The sequence below is a fragment of the Trichomycterus rosablanca genome, chromosome 16, assembly GCF_030014385.1.
Source record: "Trichomycterus rosablanca isolate fTriRos1 chromosome 16, fTriRos1.hap1, whole genome shotgun sequence".
NCBI lineage: Eukaryota > Metazoa > Chordata > Actinopteri > Siluriformes > Trichomycteridae > Trichomycterus > Trichomycterus rosablanca.
In genome coordinates, this window is record NC_086003.1 from 11,689,791 (window position 1) to 11,701,825 (window position 12,035).

A 12,035-nucleotide genomic window follows, 5' to 3' on the forward strand; every position below is an offset into this window, starting at 1 on the left:
AGTGCTCATATCATCTCTTTCATTCTCCAAACTTCTTCCACATCTCATTCTCTCTAAACATGCCACATTTCTCACTTGCCACCCCCTTCTGTTTCTTAATTCTTCTCAAGCTGCCTCACATCACATTCTTTAATTATCGGAGCTGTATGTATCGCAGCTCGAGACGAAATTTTCACTCCAGGGTGCGACACAAACAAAAGTGAGCGCAAAAAGCCACAAATCGTGATAATGAGTGCTTGCTCGTGTGGATTCATTAGGATCTTTTTTAAAAAGCTCCTGTTAATCAATCAGACAACGACAGATGCTGGCAGGTGTGTATTCATCTGTGATGGTTGACCTAAATATTGTCAATCCTTAAATATATCATCATTATTTCAAATATATAATGTGGTAGCTCATAAACTGAGAAGCAAGGGGTGATGGAGCAAAAAAAAAAAAAAAAGATATAAAAGAAAATTAAGAGTATGGCGATGTGAGAGAACTGGGAGAAGATGGAAAAGAAAAGAAGCGGAAGAGCGGACAGAAAGGTGAACAAAGTAAAAAAAAAAGTCTTATTATTTTGTCACTTTAATACTCAATTTTCAATTTCATTCTTTTTTTTCTTTTAGCATTCTTTTTTTTTTTTAATGCATTTTCTCCACATTTTCCTCCCGATTTAGGGCACTCAATTTGACTTCCATTGCTGAGGGATACCCGATTGCATATGAGGAGAGCATGTTGCTGTACACACCTCTTTCGACACGTGCACAGCACTACTCTTCTAGCCGCTGCTTTCTGCACAGGCGTCTCTTACGCCAATCAGGGTCCTTACACAACGTATGAAGACCAACCCACCCACACAGTCCGTTCCCCACCCTGCAGACACGGTGACCATGTATCTGCTGTAGGCACTGCCAATTATGCCCGCCAGATGCGCCCAGCCAACCAGTGGCAATGCCGAGTTTTGAATTGAGGAGTTCAGAATCAGGTGGCGCAGTGGGATATTCTGCTTGCACACCAGCACCGAGTTTCTGAACTCCCCGGTTCGAAACTTGGTGTTGCCACCGGTCGGCTGAGCGCCATCTAGCGGGCATTATTGGCAGTGCCTGCAGCAATCTGTTATCTCTCAGCGGCTGAAGACAAAATTGAGTGCGCTATATCGGGAGGAAAATGGGGAGATTATTGTGAAATAGGGTGCCCACCACAGCTAGGATTTCAAACTCTTGAGTTAGGATCTCAGCTGTGCCAGTGACCAGCCAGGCACCCACATAAACAATATTGGCTGTTTCCGAGATGAAATTGGTCCATAGACAGTCTGCAGCTATACTCAGTCAGGGTGGGGGTCTGGAGTATTGAAAAAACTGAGGAAGTGGATACGACTAAATTAGAAGCAAAATTAGAATAAAAAACACTCAATACTACATGTTGATAAATCACAACACATCACACCAGGGACAAACTCACACACACACACAATCTTCAGGTACGGTGAATGACCTGGGGCGTGCAATAATGAACCAGCCTTGTTTATATTGTTTATTGCACTGGCCTCCCTGATACTTCAAAGCAAGAATGAGGGATATTTATTATAAACGGACCACACAACTCTTACTCAAAACCCTAAGTGCTTATTTTCCAGTGAGACAGCAAGACAAGAGCCCACTAAACTCCAGCACACAGTTCTCTTACCTCGAGAGCTCTGTGTCATTAGAGGCCCTCAGGATTGCCCTCATCTCAGCAAACCTTTCACTACAAAAGATCATTCACTCTGTTAAAGAAATGCCACCAAGATCCACTTCAAAGCAGGAGAGGGGTACTGGTACTTAGCTAATACTGTACATAGATATAAAGTGTTTATTGTTCCGTTGATTCATTCGTTTTTATAATTTTAGGTGTAATTTTCCTGTTACACATTGTCAAAAAAGCTATAATATCAATACAATCTGATCAATAGATGTTTTAGATGTTTCAATGTACGCAGGGGTTTTTTGTATCTGTTGGTCCTGGATTTTGTAAAGTTGCTTTGACACAATGTTTATTGTAAAAAGCGCTATATAAATAAATTTGACTTGACTTGACATATATGACAGAAAACCTTTCCAGTTGCTTTTTTAGAGCCCCAGCCGAGCACCTCACTTTAACTTATTTAACTTATTTAAAGAACAAAGTTCTCCAAAACACATATTACCCTTGTGAAAAAAACTAACAGCTCCATTGACTGCTCAATCAACCAGTTCACTTAATTTACTGGTTATTCGATGTAGCTTATTGAACACAGCCAGTCTCAATTTCAGCCACTTGTGTAGAATCTCTCTCTCTCTTTCTCTCTCTCACCCACACACACAGGCAGAGACACACAAACTGTTTAGCAGTTGTGCTAAAAAGAGTAAGGTAAAATTTGTTTACAACTTAAAATACATAAACATTAACACTACATTATGAAAAAAGCTTTTTGGTTGTAGTGTTTGCAAAGGGCGACAGTTGCAATTGTGCAGCTGAGATATAAAAACATTTGGCTCCATATATATGCTTTAAATTATGCTTTACAAAATATTTGGTAAGATGTTAAATTAATTTCAATTTTGTGTAATATGTTGTTGTAATGTGTAATGTGGCCAACATGAAATAAAAGGAATTCAAATTCAAGCAATTTTAAACCCATGAAATTCTACAACCACTCACAAAAATTCAAAGCAAAACAAATATTTAATTTCTATTTTATTTGTAAATGGATATTAATATGTCCTTAAATACCTTTTTTTTCAGCACGGAAACCTTAAATCACAAGTGTAAATAAAAACTTGAACTTGTAAGAGCCATTATCTTAGTCCCATGTACAGTACAGGGGCTGGACAAAATAACTGAAACACCTGGTTTTAGACCACAATAATTTATTAGTATGGTGTAGGGCCTCCTTTTGCGGCCAATACAGCGTCAATTCGTCTTGGAAATGACATACAAGTCCTGCACAGTGGTCAGAGGGATTTTAAGCCATTCTTCTTGCAGGATAGTGGCCAGGTCACTACGTGATGCTGGTGGAGGAAAACGTTTCCTGACTCGCTTCTCCAAAACGCCCCAAAGTGGCTCAATAATATTTAGATCTGGTGACTGTGCAGGCCATGGGAGATGTTCAACTTCACTTTCATGTTCATCAAACCAATCTTTCACCAGTCTTGCTGTGTGTATTGGTGCATTGTCATCCTGATACACGGCACCGCCATTGGATGCACATGGTCCTCCAGAATGGTTCGGTAGTCCTTGGCAGTGACGCGCCCATCTAGCACAAGTATTGGGCCAAGGGAATGCCATGATATGGCAGCCCAAACCATCACTGATCCACCCCCATGCTTCACTCTGGGCATGCAACAGTCTGGGTGGTACGCTTCTTTGGGGCTTCTCCACACCGTAACTCTCCCGGATGTGGGGAAAACAGTAAAGGTGGACTCATCAGAGAACAATACATGTTTCACATTGTCCACAGCCCAAGATTTGCGCTCCTTGCACCATTGAAACCGACGTTTGGCATTGGCACGAGTGACCAAAGGTTTGGCTATAGCAGCCCGGCCGTGTATATTGACCCTGTGGAGCTCCCGGCGGACAGTTCTGGTGGAAACAGGAGAGTTGAGGTGCACATTTAATTCTGCCGTGATTTGGGCAGCCGTGGTTTTATGTTTTTTGGATACAATCCGGGTTAGCACCCGAACATCCCTTTCAGACAGCTTCCTCTTGCGTCCACAGTTAATCCTGTTGGATGTGGTTTGTCCTTCTTGGTGGTATGCTGACATTACCCTGGATACCGTGGCTCTTGATACATCACAAAGACTTGCTGTCTTGGTCACAGATGCGCCAGCAAGACGTGCACCAACAATTTGTCCTCTTTTGAACTCTGGTATGTCACCCATAATGTTGTGTGCATTGCAATATTTTGAGCAAAACTGTGCTCTTACCCTGCTAATTGAACCTTCACACTCTGCTCTTACTGGTGCAATGTGCAATTAATGAAGATTGGCCACCAGACTGGTCCAATTTAGCCATGAAACCTCCCACACTAAAATGACAGGTGTTTCAGTTATTTTGTCCAACTCCTGTATATATACGTACATCAGCCATAACATTAAAACCACCTCCTCAGCTCCACTTACCACATAGAAGCCCATCTGTTTCTCTGCATGCTTTGTTAGCCCTCTTTCACCCTGTTCTTCAATGGTCAGGACTCTCCCAGAACCACCACAGAGCAGGTATTATTTAGGTGGTGGGTCATTCTCAGCACTGCAGTGACACTGACATGGTGGTGGTGAGTTGGTGTGTGTTGTGTTGGTATGATTGGCTCAAACACAGCAGCGCTGCTGGAGTTTTTAAATACCATGTCCACTCACTGTCCACTCTATTAGACACTCCTACCTAGTTGGTCCACCTTGTAGATGTAAAGTCAGAGACGATCGCTCATCTATTGCTGCTGTTTGAGTTGGTCATCTTCTAAACCTTCATTAGTGGTCACAGGACGATGCCTACGGGGCGCTGTTGGCTGGACATTTTTGGTTGGTGGACTATTCTCAGTCCAGCAGTGACAGTGAGGTGTTTAAAAACTCCATCAGCACTGCTGTGTCTAATCCACTCATAGCAGCACAACACACACTAACACACCACCACCATGTCAGTGTCACTGCAGTGCTGAGAACCACTCTGTGGGTGTCCTGACCATTGAAGAACAGAGTAAAAGGAGGTTAAAAAGTAAAGTTACCAAAAAGTCAAGGTCTGTCATGAATTAGAACTTGGCTGGAACATAAATGTCACTGTCTATAATTAAGCGAGCTGACCTTAAAACTCAGCTAAAGTTTGCTGCTGGTCACATGAACAAAGAAAACCTGCAGACCTGTCAGTATCAGCTGACTACCCAATAGTAATGAATGACCAGGTTATCCCATCAACAGATTTTCTTTTTTTGTTATATTCCTGGACAAAAATGCTAAAACACATCAGGCTTTAATTGTGAAAAAGTGGATTAGGAAGCATGAGGAATAATTTTTACATATGAACGGACCACCACAAAGGCCTGACCTGTGAAATAAAATACGTTAATTCATATTATCACTGGTAAGTGGTGTACGTAACAAAAGATGAGCTGCTTGCAATTTACGAACCTACAGATCATGTTGTAGGTGTTTTTAAACAGTTCCTATTTCCTACCTAAGAAATGTCTCACTGTCCTACAAAGACATTTGGCACCATGTATATAGGAGTGATTTTTTTTATTGCGCTGTCTGAGTTTACGTGAGGATTTGTCATCCTGGTAAAATATTTCACTTTGTTGGGTTTTACTTTTCTGACATTGAGCAAAATACCACTGTTCCATGTATTTCTAAAGGGGCAGTCAAACTAGCTCTACTTTTATTGGCACAAAGTGGTCACCCATTATAGTCAAGACACAATGTTAAGTTACATGAAACATTTAACACCAGATGATTAATATTTTGCGCTACTGTAGGTATACTTTGTAAGCCTACCAAAAATAAATGTGAACATAAATGATGTACATGTCTATTACATTTGTAAGTAACAGTGAACTCTTCTCTCTCTACTGTAGTCACTGAAATTTTCAAACGGTCAGGACATAAATGAAAGCAAACAGAGAAAAAATGAAGCAAAGCAAGTGCAACCGAGTGAGAAAGAGACAGAAAGAAATTGAGTTAGAGGGACAGAGACGAGGGGCCAAGGCTGCCCAAATGAGTCTAATGTGATTGATGAGCTCGGTCACTCTCCAAAATTCCACCTCCACCGCGAGCAGCAGGGAGGTGAAGCAGGAGGAACGGTAGAATATGAAGGCAGGACTGGCCCAGCACTGAAGCTGAAGGCTTTGGCCGGATCGTCTAGGAGAAACAATAGTGACAGGCAGGCCGGCCAGGGCTTCACTGCTAGGATTAGCTCCAATAGCCATAATAAATGAAACAAGAGGACCCGAATGAAAACAGTCGGGCACTGACTGGCGGAGGAGTTGATGGGAAGTGGCAGCTCCGCCAGCCCCTGGGCGCCGAATTAGTTTTGCCACTCGATAATTTGACTGATCCACTCCAGTGGCCGGAGAGAGAGTGTGAAGGGGGGGTGAGTAGGCATTGGGTCTGGTTAGCCTGTGGGTGAAGCGGAACATGCCGTGTTGATTAACGGAGAAGACATCTAACGGATGAAGAAAGAGGAAGGTAAGGGACAGTAGACAGAAAGCACTTATAGAAGAAGAGGAGAACTGTTGTTTTATGTGCAAACCAAGCAAAACACCTGATCATTTTAAGGAATATTAACAAATCACCATCTACAACATCTGTGTGATTAGCACAGGTACAGGTACATCACCAAGCCCCAAATTTGGTTTGCCAAGGGTCAGTTCAGTTATCAAAGCAGGGAATCTTTATATATACGTATATATAAATATGTATACATATTATTTATACATTTTCTCCCTTTTTCTACCTTTTTAGCGAATCCAATTACCCGATTGCGTCATGCTTCCTCTCCACCAATGCCGATCCCTGCTCTGATTGAGAAGAATGGAGCTAACCCACCCCCCTCTGACACGTGGGCAGCAGCCGTATGCATCTTATCACCTACACTTTGACGAGTGCAGTGCAGCTCAGCACTGTGTATGGAGAGACACACCCTGAGAGCACTCTTTTCTCATCTCTGTGCAGGCACCATCAATTAGCCAGCAGAGGTCGTAACTGCATCAGTTATAAGAGAGAGTCCCTGTCCGGCTTAATCTCACCTATATCTGAACAACAGGCTAATCGTTGTTCATGTGGCTGCTCAGCCTAGCCGGCAGGCAGAGCTGGATTTCGATACGATGTATTCGAGATCCCAGCTCAGGTTCCAGCATGTGTTTTTACCGCTGCGCCAACTGAGCAGCCGCAGGGAATCATTTTACCTTAACATTTACTCTAACATTTTATTTTTTTATTACTTAATGTTAGAATACATTCTTTTTTTCCCCCTTTTTTTTAAAGGGGGGCATGATGAAGTAGCTGGTTTAGTATGTGCAGCACAGTAACATGGATCAGGATTCACTGTGCATGATCTGTAATGAACATGAAGTGGTACTAGGTACAAGCAGACTTTGTGGTGTCTGTTTGAACAGAATGTCAGCACATTTTTAATGTAGAAATTAATCAAATGGTAAGTTTTATGTATAAATGTGGCCTGTTTATTTAAGCTGTTTACTGAAGACAGGTGTTAAAAAAGACTGTGTTTTTAGCCTTATTTTGTAATTCATATACTATTAAGGGCCTCATATCACACTGACCTTGCAATCTATGCCAATGCTGAATTTGGTCTTAATCCCATGGCCCCATCTTTTACTAGCTTGTAACAGGTAGTAAAGTACACATTCTATGTTTGGGCCTGTTTAGGTTTCACTATGATTCTGTAAAGCAACCATGTGTGTATTTGTATTGGGGGTGGGTGTATCATGGTGTGGAGCGACAAATAATAAAGCACTGACCCCAAATGTCAGCACAACAATAGATTACACTAAAGTGTTAGAGAGACACAAGGCCTCCGTTATGTCATCAAACTGCTGCTGATTTTGATATATTAACTCTGCTACACAAAACTTTTTACCTTAACATTTACTCTAACATTTTATTTTTTTATTACTTAATGTTAGAATACATTCTTTTGTTTTCCTTTTTTTTTAAAGGGGGGCATGATGAAGTAGCTGGTTTAGTATGTGCAGCACAGTAACATGGATCAGGATTCACTGAGCATGATCTGTAATGAACATGAAGTGGTACTAGGTACAAGCAGACTTTGTGGTGTCTGTTTGAACAGAATGTCAGCACATTTTTACCCACATAAATCACGCTCATGTTAGACTGGAGCCTACCCTGAGGGACCGGGCACAATGTGGGAATTACAGTCCAACCCTTCAAACCTACAGGCATGTTTTGGGAGGAGGGAGTGAGCTGAAGTAACCAGAAAAATAAATTAGGTACAGAATCAGTAACTGCTAATTGTCCAAACACTGGTAAATTGAATAGAATATTAAATGCTATTTAAATGAGCTTAATTCCCAGACAAATAACCCCTATCATGATTATATGTGTACTATACACTAGTAATACAGATACCGGATACATTTTAAGAATTTCCCTGACTTGTCCAAAGAATAAATGTGAACCTCATTCATTCCTGCAGTTTTTATATGTATATGTCACAGAATACAGGACGGAAACATCCAAATCTTAAGTAAGGTCATAATATTTACAGAAACTGGACCATGTGGGTTATCTAATACTGAAATAAATAGTATGTCTAGTTAGTGCACAGTAAATGGTATAGTTATACACTATGTGGCACATAGAATGCAAATTGTGATGTGACGGGAACCTGGCATGTCTCACTATAATAACTGAACACACTGAATAATGAAGAACTCTGATTGCTGGTTTATTCTTTTCGCTAGTTATAATTTTTAGTTTAAATTAATCCAAGAAGGTTGGGGGTCCCTGCTGATTTTGGTTCCTCTAAAGGTTTCTTCCTGTAATTTTAAGGAAGTTTTTCCTTGCCACCTTGTCAACAGGAGTTTTTGATCTGTTGGTCCTGGGTGCTGTAAAATTGCTTTGAGACAATGTCTACTGTAGTGTAAAAGGTGCTATACAAACAAATTTGACTTGACTCAGACAGTGTTGGTAAGGTAAACTGAAAATCGGTGCTTTGCAGCTAAACAAGGTGCTGTAATTTATAAGAAAGAATGTAAAAATTTAACCAGTGCATTACACATCAGAGAGAAATTAATCAAATGGTAAGTTTTATGTATAAATGTGGCCTGTTTATTTAAGCTGTTTACTGAAGACAGGTGTTAAAAAAGACTGTGTTTTTAGCCTTATTTTGTAATTCATATACTATTAAGGGCCTCATATCACACTGACCTTGCAATCTATGCCAATGCTGAATTTGGTCTTAATCCCATGGCCCCATCTTTTACTAGCTTGTAACAGGTAGTAAAGTACACATTCTATGTTTGGGCCTGTTTAGGTTTCACTATGATTCTGTAAAGCAACCATGTGTGTATTTGTATTGGGGGTGGGTGTATCATGGTGTGGACCGACAAATAATAAAGCACTGACCCCAAATGTCAGCACAACAATAGATTACACTAAAGTGTTAGAGAGACACAAGGCCTCCGTTATGTCATCAAACTGCTGCTGATTTTGATATATTAACTCTGCTACACAAAACTTTTCTTATAAATAATTAATAATAATTAAAAAATAATTAATTAAACTGGATGGGGAAAGCTGCCTCGTCACCTTAGCAATAGTAAAAAAAAAAAGTAAACACCCTCTTCCAATGAATGTGTAAGTTGGTGGTTAAAATAGAAGAGAATGGCTTTATTTGTCATATATACATATACTTGTGTAGAGTACTGTACAATGAAATTCTTTATTCACATATCCCAGTTTGCTTGGAAGCTGGAGTCAGAGCGCAGGGTCAGTCATTGTACGGCAACCCTGGAGCCGAGAGGGTTAAAGGCCTTGCTCAAGGGCCCAACAGTGACAACGTGGTAGAGCTATTGTGTAAATGTAGGCTGCCCTGCAATATATTGGCACCTGATCCAGGGTGTCCATTGTTTCTAGATGGCACTGGAAAGACCGTAACCCTGATCAGGATTAAGAAGATAGTAAAAAGCATGGGTAAACCCAAGGTAAAGTCTCTCTCCCTCTCTCTCTCTCCTCCCTTCTCTCTTTTTGCACGCCGCTACTGCGCTTAAAGGCTAACCTTTGTTTAACCTTTCTGAATGTTGAAAGCACATTTCACCACTGACTTATTAATTTGGACAAGGTCACCCTTTAATATTCATTTTAATACCAGATCAACAGAACAGATCCTGAACTTTGATGTCAAGCGGAGGAGGAAAAAAAGTGCAGATGAGGGCACACTCGAGGACAGTGTGTAAAAATTAGCTCGACTTTATTGATGCGCTATTGACACTTGCTTTTTTTCCTTGTTCTTTTTTAAAAGGGGTGGAAATGTCAACAGGGCCGATACGAGGCTAACCAGCAGAGTAAGCACAAAAATAGCCATTTACATACTGCACTGAATTCAATGAGTAGCACTAGCTGCAGGATGTGTGTGTGTGTGTGTGTCCTTCACACAGAGCACAAACTATTTTTGGCCACGTTTTGAGTGCAAGCTTCTTGTTCTTCAGGTGTCAAGATAAATAAATGAGACAGAAATGTGTTGGCTACAGTTGTCGAGCCACGATCATTAGAAAACGTTAATTTCCTCTGTAATCAATTATTTGGCATTAGTAATAAAAAATTTACATTTATAGATTTAAATGTACTGACTGATTTGACCCTTTAACAGTTTTATTAATGTAATCATTGAAATTCCAGAATAAAAGTATGAATATGTTAGCATGTTTAAATGTAAAATACACATGGCTAGCTAGTCCTTCATCCATATGATGGTAACATATAAGATTGCGTACACTTATAGATGCATATACACTATGTGGCCAAAAATATTTGGACACCTGATCATGAGCTTGTTGGACATCCCATTTTAAAAACAAATGATACGAAATGACATGACAGCCAGTGTTCTGTGAAGGCTTCTCATAGAAGTATGTCTGTGGGAATTTGTGCCCATTCATTAAAAAAGCATTTGTATGGCTGGGAACTGGTGTTGATTAAGACAGCCTCAATTGATGTTCCAGTTAATTCCAAAGCTATTCACTGGGTCTGAGTTCAAGGCTCTGTGCAGAACACTGGAGTTTCTTTAAACCAAGCTTTTTGTCTCGTCTGTATAGAGCTTGCTTTGCTATGCACAGGGGCATAATCATGGAACAGTAAAGGGCCTTCCCTAATTATTTGCCCATAATTTCCTGTATATAATCGATTAGCAATTGCTCTGACTGAAACACATGCATTCAATAATTACTAGGGGTGTCCCAGCACGCCAGTCTATACTGTGTGTGTGTGTGTGTGTGTGTGTGTGTGTGTTTGTTTTCTGCAGTATAAAATAATAAATAATAATAACAGATGATGACACAGTAGGAAGTGGTGGTGCCACACAATTCTAGTGACCCCAGTTTGAATCCCATGTAGTTATTTTAGATTAAATTAGAACTTTTCTATTCATCACTCATATTTTCAGGATGGATGGATGGATGGATGGATAAATGGATAAATGGATGGATGGATGGATGGATGGATGGAGATGCTAAAATCGCCCTAGGTATGAGCGCATGTGTCACCTGTAATGGACTGATGACCTGTCCACTGTGTTTCCTGCCTTTCACCCAGTGAATTGGACCCACTGCATCCCTAAGTAGGATAAAGCGGTGGTAAAACAAACTATGAATTAATTAATTGCATTTAGACAAATTTCCCTAGCATACGTTTAGAAAGCGTTTTGAGTGTGTTTTAGCAAACTGCATTAGGATTTCATCTACACACTGGGTTGTGTTAAACGGCTTTAAACTGCAGCTTATTCTCAATGTCACATCTCTTCACACCCCACTAATTATTCCATTTAGTAGTAATTTGTTCTTTCGTTTCAAACGTCGCTGCGCTGGTGGCGAGGATTATTACCTCAGACTGGCTGCGCTGATTGAAATAATGAGGTTACAGTTCTTACAGTACATCTGAGCCTGAGGTAGCAGATCAAGGTGTGCTTCTATACGACACGCTAACATGTTCATAATCCAGCAGAACTAATTCCATTACTAGCATACACAAACTGACTAGCAGTAACCCTAACAGGTTTTTTAATGTGAAGAGTGAGGGGAGTCCAAATGCGCTTGCCCTGGGCTGTAATACACAAAATCAACAGGAAAGCAGAAACGCAGTGTTACATGAACCTGCATACACACGACACAATCGTCAGGAGCGTGAGTTACTGACTCCAAACTGTCAATCAAGCCCCTTTTACTAATTAAGTGGCTAATTATAGCGCAAGCACTGCCAAGCACAGATATGATAAGGAGGCCAATGGCTGACAAACAGACTGATGAATATCATACAGTTGAGGAAGTAGGTGGACGTCTTAATAATTATTCATTC

General features: G+C 40.6%; 1 protein-coding gene across 1 annotated transcript in view; it reads right to left on the reverse strand.

Annotated features, from left to right (window-relative positions):
- Positions 1–12,035, reverse strand: part of dacha (dachshund a) — a 255,396-nt gene that overhangs the window by 111,183 nt on the left and 132,178 nt on the right. The window lies entirely within an intron of this gene.